The sequence below is a fragment of the Canis lupus genome, chromosome 25 (assembly GCF_011100685.1).
Source record: "Canis lupus familiaris isolate Mischka breed German Shepherd chromosome 25, alternate assembly UU_Cfam_GSD_1.0, whole genome shotgun sequence".
Lineage (NCBI taxonomy): Eukaryota > Metazoa > Chordata > Mammalia > Carnivora > Canidae > Canis > Canis lupus.
Genome location: NC_049246.1, coordinates 1,959,990 through 1,970,968, shown reverse-complemented (window position 1 = coordinate 1,970,968; position 10,979 = coordinate 1,959,990). Strand labels below are relative to the sequence as shown.

Genomic DNA, 10,979 nt, shown 5'->3' with positions numbered 1-10,979 from the left:
CAAGCCCCATGTCAGGTTCTATGCTGAGAATGGAGCCTGCTTAAGATTCTCTCTCTCCCTCGCCCTCTGCCCCTCCCTTCTGTGTGTACTGTCTCTCTTTCTTTCTAAAATAAATAATTTTTTGAACGATTTTATTTATATATTTATGAAAGACACAGAGAGAGAGGTGGAGACATAGGCAGAGAGAGAAGCAGGCTCCATGCTGGGAGTCCGATATGGAACTCGATCCCAGAACCCCGGGATCACAAGCTGAGCCAAAGGCAAATGCTCAACCACTGGACCACACAGTCGTCCCTAAAATAAATAATTTTTACAAAAGGAGTAACATACATTAGTTGTGGCTGAAACTTAATCTTATACAGACATAGATTCAGATCCAAGTTCTATTTTTCAAGAGTTCCATAGCTTGGGTTTTTTGTTTTCCTTAGCGTTCAGCAGGATTCATGTGTTAAACTAGGGTAATAACATCCTTTTATTTTATATGGCTATTTTGAGAATTAAATGAATAGCATAATTTTAGGCCACCTTGAAATCTTATATATTATAGCTTTTTTTTTTTTTTTTTTTACATTGTAGCTATTCTTATGATGATATTCTCATTATAGAGAACTTGGAAGATGGAGAAAACAAAGAAAAAGCTCACATATAGTCCCACAACCATAGATCAGTGAAGATACAGCCTTGTGAGCCTTTATCCAAGATGGTAATGACTGTTTCCAGGATCCATCCATGTGTATGGCTCTCCTGTGTTCTCTGGCTTATCATGCTCCTCTTCCATCTCATGGCTGTGGCTTCCATTGTGCTGTTGAGAGGTAAGCACAGGGTGGAAAGGTCTGATCAGGAAGCCCAATTGACCTCAGTCAAGAACAGGTTTACAGTTGGCTAAGTCATTCACACATTTGGAACGCCTTCCAGCTCTGATATCCCATTGTTCTGTCTCCTCATCCATCAACAACTCTGTGGCAAAAATATCGTCTTATGCTCTGACACATTGGTTCCCTGGCATCTGCAGATTAAACATGCATTTGATGAATGGGATCTCTCTGCATCATACCAGACACCTGGCTACAACCATTTTATGTTTATTTGCCCTGGCTTCATGTCTGCACTGCCCAGATGAGTCATTTTGTAAACCTTTTGTCAAAGCATTATAAAGGGACATATATTAATGACTAAAACTGCAAGGCTCAATCTTTAAGGCCCTCTCTCATATTTTCAACAGATGTTTAGTACTTTGGCCTATTTTTCCAGGGACTGTGACTCTTAGCTATTGAACATAATAATAAATAAGTATACCTTAAATCATGTTCTGTGAGTAAATTTTCCTTTTCATTCCTTTATTTGGTTATACTCCTATTACACACTCTCTTGGTCACCTGACTATCTGCTTCTTATCACTTCATTAATTTAAATAATTTATCATGTACATTTTTGAATTTTGGTCTTGTCACTAAGGGGTGCTTCTGGGAGAATGGTTAACTATGTCAGTTTTTTCATTTTGTTATCCTCAGAGCATACTGAAGTACCTGGCACGTAGAATAGAGCCAATACATATTATCACTTTTAATAATATCTATAATGCCCTGCGCTGAGGATATAATCACATTTATTAGACAAAGCACTCATTAGCAAAGCAGACACACAACATTCATACAAATGTTCTGCAAGATTGGGCAATTCTGAGAGTGTCATTCAGGAAGATAGGACAATCATCAGGATCTCTGCCTTTTTGCTTGCGCAGTGCTATCAAAACCCATCTTAAACCAATGGCCAATTAGGGGACTATAAAATGGTAAGTCTAAGGCACAATGCTTGAGTGTGGGTTAGAAACTTAACTGTGTTCTTATAGGCACTTTAGGCTACGGTAGAGAATAGCTCTAAACTCTTGTAGTGAATCCACTTACCGTCAAAACTTAATTTCATCAATAAGAGTTCTAATAGTCATCATGGTAATAAGTCACCAGTTTTTCCTGACAGTGTGCTAGGGTATGTTTCTTATAATGGAAATACAATTACCAGATGGCTTGTAGTAGCTTCCCCAAGAGACAGAGCTGAGGGCCAGTCCCTGTTAAAGCGTAAACTGGCTGGCACATATGTAATATCACACTGATAAACTGAAGCATTTAAAGTGAGCTGGTGACTCTGTGACACTCTATTCAATGCTACGGTTTAAAAAAAAAGAGGAGGACCTTCCAAGGCTGGGTGAAGGAAGCGCCTTCTAAGAAGAGGGGACAGTTTGCAGCACCTCGGACCTTCCAAATCTATTTCTACCTCAGATCCTTTGCACTTACTTTCCCTTCACCTGGAAGGTTCTTCCCCTAGGTGTTCTCATGGGTCCCTTCATTGCATCACTCATGGTTCTGCTCAAAAGAAAAAGCTTCCACAGAGCATTTAGACTTTCTTTCTTTTCTTTCTTTCTTCTTTCTTTCTTTCTTTCTTTCTTTCTTTCTTTCTTTCTTTCTTTCTTTCTTTCTTTTCTCTTTCTTTCTTTTTTTTTTCTTTTTATATGTATTTGTTTAAATCCTTGCAAAAGATGATTATTTTCACATGCAAAAAAAAATCACTAATTAAAAAAAAATCATCTCTACTGATATGTGTAATGTGGGAGAATGATATTAGCACTGGGCAGAAAATCAGCAGATGTGGGTTCACTTCCCAACTGGCCACTTACTTCAAGCTGTTTCTTCATTTTTAAGTGGACATGCCAACACTAATTCAATGAAGCTAGTCCAAGATATAGCACATGCAAAGGGGGTACTCTACCATTGTATATGCACTAAGTAGTTTAGTAAAAGTCAGGTTTAGTGAGATATTCACCTTCAGTAAAATTCACCCTTTTTAAATTCAATGAGTTTAGCCTTCACCACGATCAAGATATAGAATATTTTTATCACTCTTAAAAGTTCCTTTATGCCCCTTATCAGCTAATCATGTCTCTCAATATCCAGCCCTGACAACCACTGATTTAGGATTATGTCCCTAATTTCCAAAATGTCATGTAAATTTAGTATGTAGTCTTTTGAAAGAGTCTGGCCTCTTTCCCTAAACGTGGTGCTTTTAAGATGCATACACGCTGTTGGGTAAAAACAGTAGTTTGTTCTTTTTCATTGCTGAGAACTGTTCCATTATATTTATTAATTGTAATTTGTTTATCTATCAACTATCTGAATGGTTGTTTCTGGGTTTGAATTAGTACAAATAAAGCTTCTGTGAACCTGCTTGTGTAAGTCTTTGTATGGACATTTGTTTTCATTTCTCTGGGTAAATGCCTAGGAAGGAGATTGTTAGGATATACTTTCTTTATTTTTATTTTTTAATTTTTTTTTAATCTGAAAAATTTTTATTTCGAAAGTTTTGAGCTGCTTGTATTTCTTTTTCTTTTTTTAAAAAAAAGACTATTTATTTGAGAGAGAGAGCACACACGAGGGGTGGAGGGGCAGAGGGAGAGGGAGAAGCAGGCTGAGCAAGGAGCCTACCGACTTGAGGCTCCATCCCAGGATCCCAACGTCTTGACATGAGCCAAAGGCAGATGCTTAACTCACCGAGTCACCCAGGCTCCCCTGAGCTGCTTGTCTTATTTCTTAAGTGGTGAATTTGCCTTTAAGAAAAACTCTCCATTTTTTCTGAGGAGGAAAAAAGGAAAATTAAGCACCTACTTATCAATCTAGAGAAACATCTAAATGCAAGAAGGTGAACAATGGTGACTCTCCAGGCTGAGAATTAGGAGCTATTTTTAGTGATATAAACTAGATAGATGTTTTAACAGAACTAAGTAATTTCCTTAAGTGAGGGATAAGAATTCCTTAGATAGAGTTCTGTGTGTTCTCCAGTGAACATTTGTTTGTAAGAGTATGGAGACACAATAAAGGGAAGAGAATAAAGACATGCACACCTTTTTTCCCCTTAAATACCACGCTAGAGAAAAAGACTGAAGTGATCATAAGAGGATATTTTGGGATTTTCTTTTTTTTAAGATTTTATTTATTTATTCATGAGAAACACAGAGAGAGAGGAGAGACACAGGCAGAGGGAGAAGCAGGCTCCCTTTAGGGAACCCGATGTGGGACTTGATCCTGGAACCGGGATCACGCCCTGAGCCAAAGGTAGATGCTCAACTGCTGAGCCACCCAGGTGTCCCTGGTTTTGTTTTTGTTTTTGTTTTTGTTTTTGTTTAAGATTAATATAGGCTCTGGAAAAGTACATATGTAGGACTTTATGATATTCAAAGAACTAAACCACATATTGGAGTGGAGTTTATTCTGAAATAATAATCTTAAAAATCAAAGTATATCTGAAAATAAATACATCTAAAAAACAAATAAACGATATTCCTACTGCCTGCATTGTAAAAAGTTAATTATGAAAAGCAGGCTTTACATGAATGTGAGGAAAAACCATGGCCTCTTCTATCCAGAGCCAGAAAGGGGAGATTTGCTGTTGACTCTGAGACATAGGAATGTATATACATACAATGAAATATTACTCAGCCGTCAGAAAGGAAAAATATCGAACATGTGCTTCGAGGTGGATGGAACTGGAGGGTATTATGCTGAGTGAAGTAAGTCAATCCGAGAAGGACAATCATCATATGGTTTCACTGACACAGGGAATATAAAAAAAAACAGTGAAAGGGATTATAGGGGAAAGGAAAGAAAATGAGTAGGAAAAATTGGAGAGGGTGACAGACATGAGAGACTCCTAACTCTGGGAAACGAACAAGGGGAAGGGGAGGTGGGCGGGGGGATGGGGTGACTAGGTGATGGGCACTGAGGGGGCACTTGATGGGATGAGCACTGGGTGTTCATTTGATGGGATGAGCACTGGGTGTTATGCTATATGTTGGCAAATTGAACTCCAATAATGACATGGGCAGAGCTAAGAGTGAGGAGCAGGTGGAAATTAAGCCCTGCCCCTTGAAGCCAGGCTGCAGGAGATTCTGTGGTCTCTGAAATGCTTAGTCCATTATTTTATTCAATATATTTAAATAAAATATAGTACATTGTTGAATGGAGTATATTTTAAAATGTCTAGTTAGTCTTTTTGTGGTTTTAAATTGCTATAAAATATGTTTCTTTTCTGCAAGTGATGTTTAAAGGCCAGGAAGTCACTTACATTTTTATTATTTTAATGATATTTTTTGTTAAACCATATGGCTCTGCCTTGTCATTAATTAGACATTAACCAAAGAACCCATCACATTCAAGCAAGAGCTAAACTCAGCAAAAATCAATATTTTTAAATCCTAGCCTCCAGCTCTTCATGAAGATAGGTCTTGGAATAGAAGCTTGCCACACTGGAAGGAAAATTTTTGAAAAAGAAAAAGGCAAAACAGACCAGCTATAAAACTTTTGTTTTACTTGTCAAAATCTAACTTGAAAATAATTCTCTAAGCTATGTCTATACTGTTGATTGTGGAGGCCAAGAAAAATCAAGGCCATTCTACCTCAAGTTTAGCATTAGCACAAGTACAGCCATCTTAGGCCCCTGGGAATAGAGCTGAACTTTACAGGAAAAACTGCAGAATGTCCTCAATGTCCTTGGCAGGGAATCCCATATCAGAAAGACAGTAAAGCTCAGAATGCCCTCAGCGGAGAATCCCGTATCAGATCTTAAGAAACTCCCCCACCCTTTCCTCCATATCGGAGTGGAAAAAATTCCTCCAGCCCTTCTGAAAATCCCCTAGACCAGCCCATAAAAAACCCAGCTATAACCCACCTCGGGGTCCAAGTTCCTGCTCCGCTGTGTCGGGTGTACTTGGACGCAAGCTCCAGCTTGTAATAAACCCTCGTGTGTTTGCATCGGGGTCAGCTCCTCGGTGGTTTCTCGGATTCACAATCTTGGGCACAACATTGATCTATAGAAAACTTTTAATATCTAGCATAGACCCAAGGGGGCCCATTTTAGAAACTCATTAATTTTGTATTGAATCAATGTAAAAAAAAGAAAAAGAATTAACTAAAGTATATAGTCCAGGCTACCTCATAGAGACAAGGTTCAGAGATGTCAAGTGCCTAGCCAAAGTCACATAGTCAGAGTCACTAAAATGGTACTAGACTATGTGTTATTTGGTTATCAAACCAAAATTATTTCCTCTACTCTACAAACACCTTGGACTTGGGTTTTTGAAACTCCAATTCAGTTTTAAAACTAATTTTTTTTCCTAAAGACATTTTTCCCCAGTGATGGTGAATTTTATGTGTCAAATTGGCTAGACTAGGGTACCTGGTTGTTTGGTCAAACAGCAGTCTAGATGTTGCTGTGAAGGTATTTTTTAGATGTGATTAAAATTTAAATCAGATTTTCGATAAAGAAGATACCTCTCCATAATGTGAATGGGGCTCATCCTATCAGTTGAAAGTTTTAAGAGAAGAGACTTATGTAGAAGGAAGAAATTCTCTCTCCAGACTGCCTGCGGATTCAGGAGTACAGTATCAAAAGCGAAGTAAGTCAGAAAAAGAAAGACAAATGCTATCTGATATCACTTATATGTGGAGCCTAAAAGAGCCAAACTTGGAAAAACAGAGAATAGAGTGGTGGTTACCAGGAATTGGTGTGGGAGAAATGAGGAGATATTGGTCAAAGGGTACAACTTCCAGTTATATGATTAACGAGTTTGGGGATTTAATTTACATCATGGTGATTATAGCTAATAATTCTTCTTCATTTACTTGAATAATGTTAAGAAGAGATCTTTAAAAAAAAAAGCTTTATTTATTCATGAGAGATACACAGAGAAAGGCAGAGACACAGACAGAGGGAGAAGCAGGCTCCCTGCAGGGAATCTGATGCAGGACTCGATCCCAAGACCCCAGTATCACGACCCGAGCCAAAGGCAGACGCTCAACCACTGAACCACCCAGGTGCCCTTAAGAAGAGATCTTAAATGTTTTCATCACAAAAAAGAAATGGTAACCATGGGATGTGATAGACATGTTAGCTAATGGTGGCCATAACTATTTTGCAATATATGCATGTATCAACACACTGTACACTTTAAACTTACACAATATAATGTATCATTTATATCTTATAAAACCAACTTATAAAGCTGGGGGTAAATTACTCTTGTGCCCAAGATCACGAATCTGAGAAACCACCAAGGAGCCGACACCGATGCAAGTACACGAGGGTTTATTTGCAAGCTCGAGCTTGGGTCTAAGTATACCCGACACAGCGGAGCAGGGACTTGGACCCCAAAGTAGGTTACAGCTGGGTTTTTTATAGGCTGGTCTAGGGGATTTTCAGAAGGGATGGAGGAATTTCTCAAGTTTTGTGTACATTCTGATATGGGGTTTTCAAGGGCATTGAGCTCTGTACTAATTCTAATATGGGAATTTCTACCACGGGCATGGGCTCTGTTGTCTTTCTGATATGGGATTCTCTGCCGAGAGCAATTCTGAGCTCTGCTGTCTTTCTGATATGGGATTCCCTGCTGAGGACATTCTGCAGTTTTTCCTGTAAAGTTCAGCTCTTATTCCCAGGGGCCTAAGATGGCTGTACTTGTGCTAATGCTAAACTTGAGGTGGGATGGCCTTAATTTTTCTCAGCCTCCACATTACCAGCCTGCAGTCTGCCCTGCAAATTTGAAATTTGCCAGCCCCCACAAGTACATGAACCAATTCCTTAAAACAAATGAGCCGATTCCTTAAAATACAAGCCTATTTACATCTATCATCTATCTATCTATCTATCTATCTATCTATCTATCTATCTATCTATCGGCTCTGTTTCTCTGGAGATTTCTAATATAGTCTCCAATAAAATTTACAGATGAACAGAATTTTTTAAAATGTGTGTTGTTTGATAGGTCAAGTAATATTCTGGGCGCTGAGCAATAAGAGGACTTTAGGGATCATCTTAAAGCATTCTGAGTGGAAAAGGGACCATGAAGTTGCCTCATCCTGGGGTAGATTGCTATGAAATTGTATACACTCAATTAGGCATGGTCCTGAAGAATGAGATAATCCATCCAGTTGCCTGGTTCTTGCTGGGGGTCCAGCTCTCAGACCTGTTCTTGCTGGGGGTCCTATAATCCTCATCTTTCAATAGACTTTCTTCAGCCATCTTCTTGAGATTGGGCTCCTTTCTTGATAGAAAATTTTCTATACTTTTCTCTAGGAAACATCTCAGCTCAAAATTATACTTAAACATTTCCACTGAAATCTTTCTCTATCATCATATTAGGCAATCTATGCAGGAAAAACTCAAGCTATATTTATCCACTTTGATTAATACAAATAAATCCCTATTAAAGATTTTCATGAGCAAGAATCTATATATACAGCGCTATATATAAGTTTTCACAGCACTCTAATGTAGAGGTAAAATTATTATGTAATGCAAGCACTGTAAAAGAGGGGCCTCTGAAGAGTGAGGGGTCCCTCTAATTCCTCATTATTATTATAGCGACATCTCAACTCAAGGAAAAACCTACCCATTGTCATAAACTAAGATTATCTCTATTTAATTAGTTGTTGGGTTAGAACTCTGTGAGTTCTGTCAACCCCCTCGCAAAACTTTCCCCAAGCCTCAGACTTACAGACTGTTACTCATCTCAAAGACTTATCTATTATAAATTCTTGAAGGAAATCCATTGTATTCTCCATGCCATGAACTTCCTCCAGCATCCCCATCTCAGGAGCCCACCATGAAAGTGTCTTCCCTAGCCTGGCAAGCTTGGCCTAGGGCTGCAGGAGGAAAACAGTAGAAAAATCATTTCCCGGAGAGAGACAGCTTCCTCTCCTCATGACTCTGAGGATGCCAGAGTGATTGATAGCTGCTAAATCCTAATCAGCAAGTTAATTTATGTCAAATCTAGAAACAGCCAGCAGCTTGGATTAGAGGGTTTCCTCCCAGGGAGCAATCTTTTCCCTTGATCAAACTTCTGCTATGATCTACCGACCTGCCACAACTCACAAAGATCCGAGGTGGGAGAGGTTACAGAAATTCACCAGAAGGGGAGAAAAAGGCTGTGCTCCTGTCTGGAGGGAGGATGAGAAGGTACCAAGAACTCACCATTTCCTGCTGGCCTGCAATTCCGGGTCTGTTTGTCCTCTGCTCACTCAGCCTGCGTTCACTCAGAGCATGCACTGAGCTGCAAGGTTAGGCACATACATTTTTACACATGTGGAAGTGTCAACTTCTAACACTGATGGCAGATGACTTTACCTCGAGATCACTTTGCTTCTCTTGAAATTTGTTTAAAAAAATCTGCCTGGACTTTATTCTGAAACAAGACAGTATTTATTTATAATTATTTCTTAGGTATACCATGCATGCTGCTCAGCAAGAGAAATATAATGGACTGGGGATCTCAGTGGTTATGCTGCAGAGAAGCCAGACAGATTATGTGCTTATAGACACTCAAACAATGTTAGGGTCATTTGTTACACAGAGTTGAAGATTGAGTTTTATTATTCTGGTTCATAAAGCAGGGTTACTCTTACTGAAAAATAGTTAATGGGCTGTCACCAAATAACCACCTAACCTCTGGTACCAGCCAGGGTTCAACTAAAGAAGCAGTGCCATTAGGTGATATATATTAAACAATTCATTGCAAGAATTGACTCCTGCAGTTGTCAGGGGGTAGGAGGAGGCAAGTCTGCAATCTGGGGAGGCTGTAGGCCAGGCGGGGCTGGAAATCTCATCCACACAGACACGATTAAATCTGTTAGCAGAATTTCTTCTTTAGGGCAGCTTCCACTTTGCTCCTAAATCCTTTCAACTGATTGAACCAGGCCCACCCAGATTATCTAGAATAACCTCCTTATTTTAAGGTCACCTGATAAGCAACCTTAATTCCATCTACAACTCTAATTCTCCCTTGTCATATAACATAACGTATTGACAGATAGTGGACATCTTTGGGGGCTATTTTTCTGCCTATACATCTCTCTAACAACATTTTTGTTGTTGTTGTTGTTGAGGAAGAGAGAAAATCTCCTCACACAGGTCAAGAAATACTACCTTCTGCCCTAGCACCGTCTCTCAAATCATCCCCTAAAAGGTACCTGAACTGGTTTTCTTTTTAACGTCCCTACGGTGGGTGTCACAGAGAACTAATTTTCCTTGGCTGATGGCACTTGGATATGAAGGAATTTGTGAGAATTTTCTCCACCAATACTTATTGTGTACAAGTGGTTGCTTCCAAACCCCCAAGAAAGTATTTTAAATTGTCACTCGATTTTGAAAGAAGGTAAGATTTAAAGAAAATGAATTGGATGTTGCTACAGGCCAGAGAAATCTATTGGGGTAGGATGATGTCGGTGACATTCATTTATTTGGACAGTATGGGTTGTATTTTTTCACTCAAGTCTCAAAATAATAATCTGACAAAGATAATGATTGAAGATTAAATTATATCTCATGCATAAAAACACTTTTAAAAGGTGAAAGCACTATCACTACACCATTAAGAGTCAAATTCTAGAGCCTAAAACGACCAGAAATCATCTAATTTCATCAAAGATACGATGCACTTGCTTTTTTCTCTTCAATACTTTCTTTGATGCCTCTTCTGAAAGTTCAGCAGAAAGTTTTCTCCAGAGGCTTGGACTTCCTCTCGTGTTTCATATCTCAAGTTACTAACCTCATTTTCAGGGCAGAACAACTTATATATAATTCATCTTTACATTTCTAAACTCATGAAAATGACTTTCAGTTTCCAAAGAGTTAGTAACACAAAGTAAGCATTGCACATATTTTTAACATTCGTGTCCTCTAATGTTCCTACAAAATGTTATCTTTTGGTTAAAGATAGAGTTGGGGCATTAATGTGGCTTTTTTTTTTAACATTTATTTATTTATTTTAGAGAGAGAGCATGAGTGAACATGAGCAGAAGGGACAGAGGGAGAGGGAGAGAGAATCTCAAGCAGTTTCAGCTGAGGGTGGAGTCCAACACAGGGTTCAATCTCACGACCCATCATGACCTGGGCTGAAATCACCAGTCAGACATTTAACCAACTGAGCCACCCAGGTG

The 10,979-nt window shown here is 38.9% G+C and overlaps 1 long non-coding RNA gene across 1 annotated transcript; it reads right to left on the bottom strand.

The window, feature by feature from the left end:
• Positions 1-241: 241 nt before the first annotated feature.
• LOC119865823 lies at positions 242-9,561 on the bottom strand. Its single transcript, XR_005378170.1, has 3 exons — positions 9,016-9,561; positions 3,543-3,623; positions 242-802 (listed from the first exon to the last, which is right to left on the bottom strand). It is a non-coding gene; the product is annotated as an uncharacterized LOC119865823 (long non-coding RNA).
• Between the last annotated feature and the right edge of the window lie 1,418 nt (positions 9,562-10,979).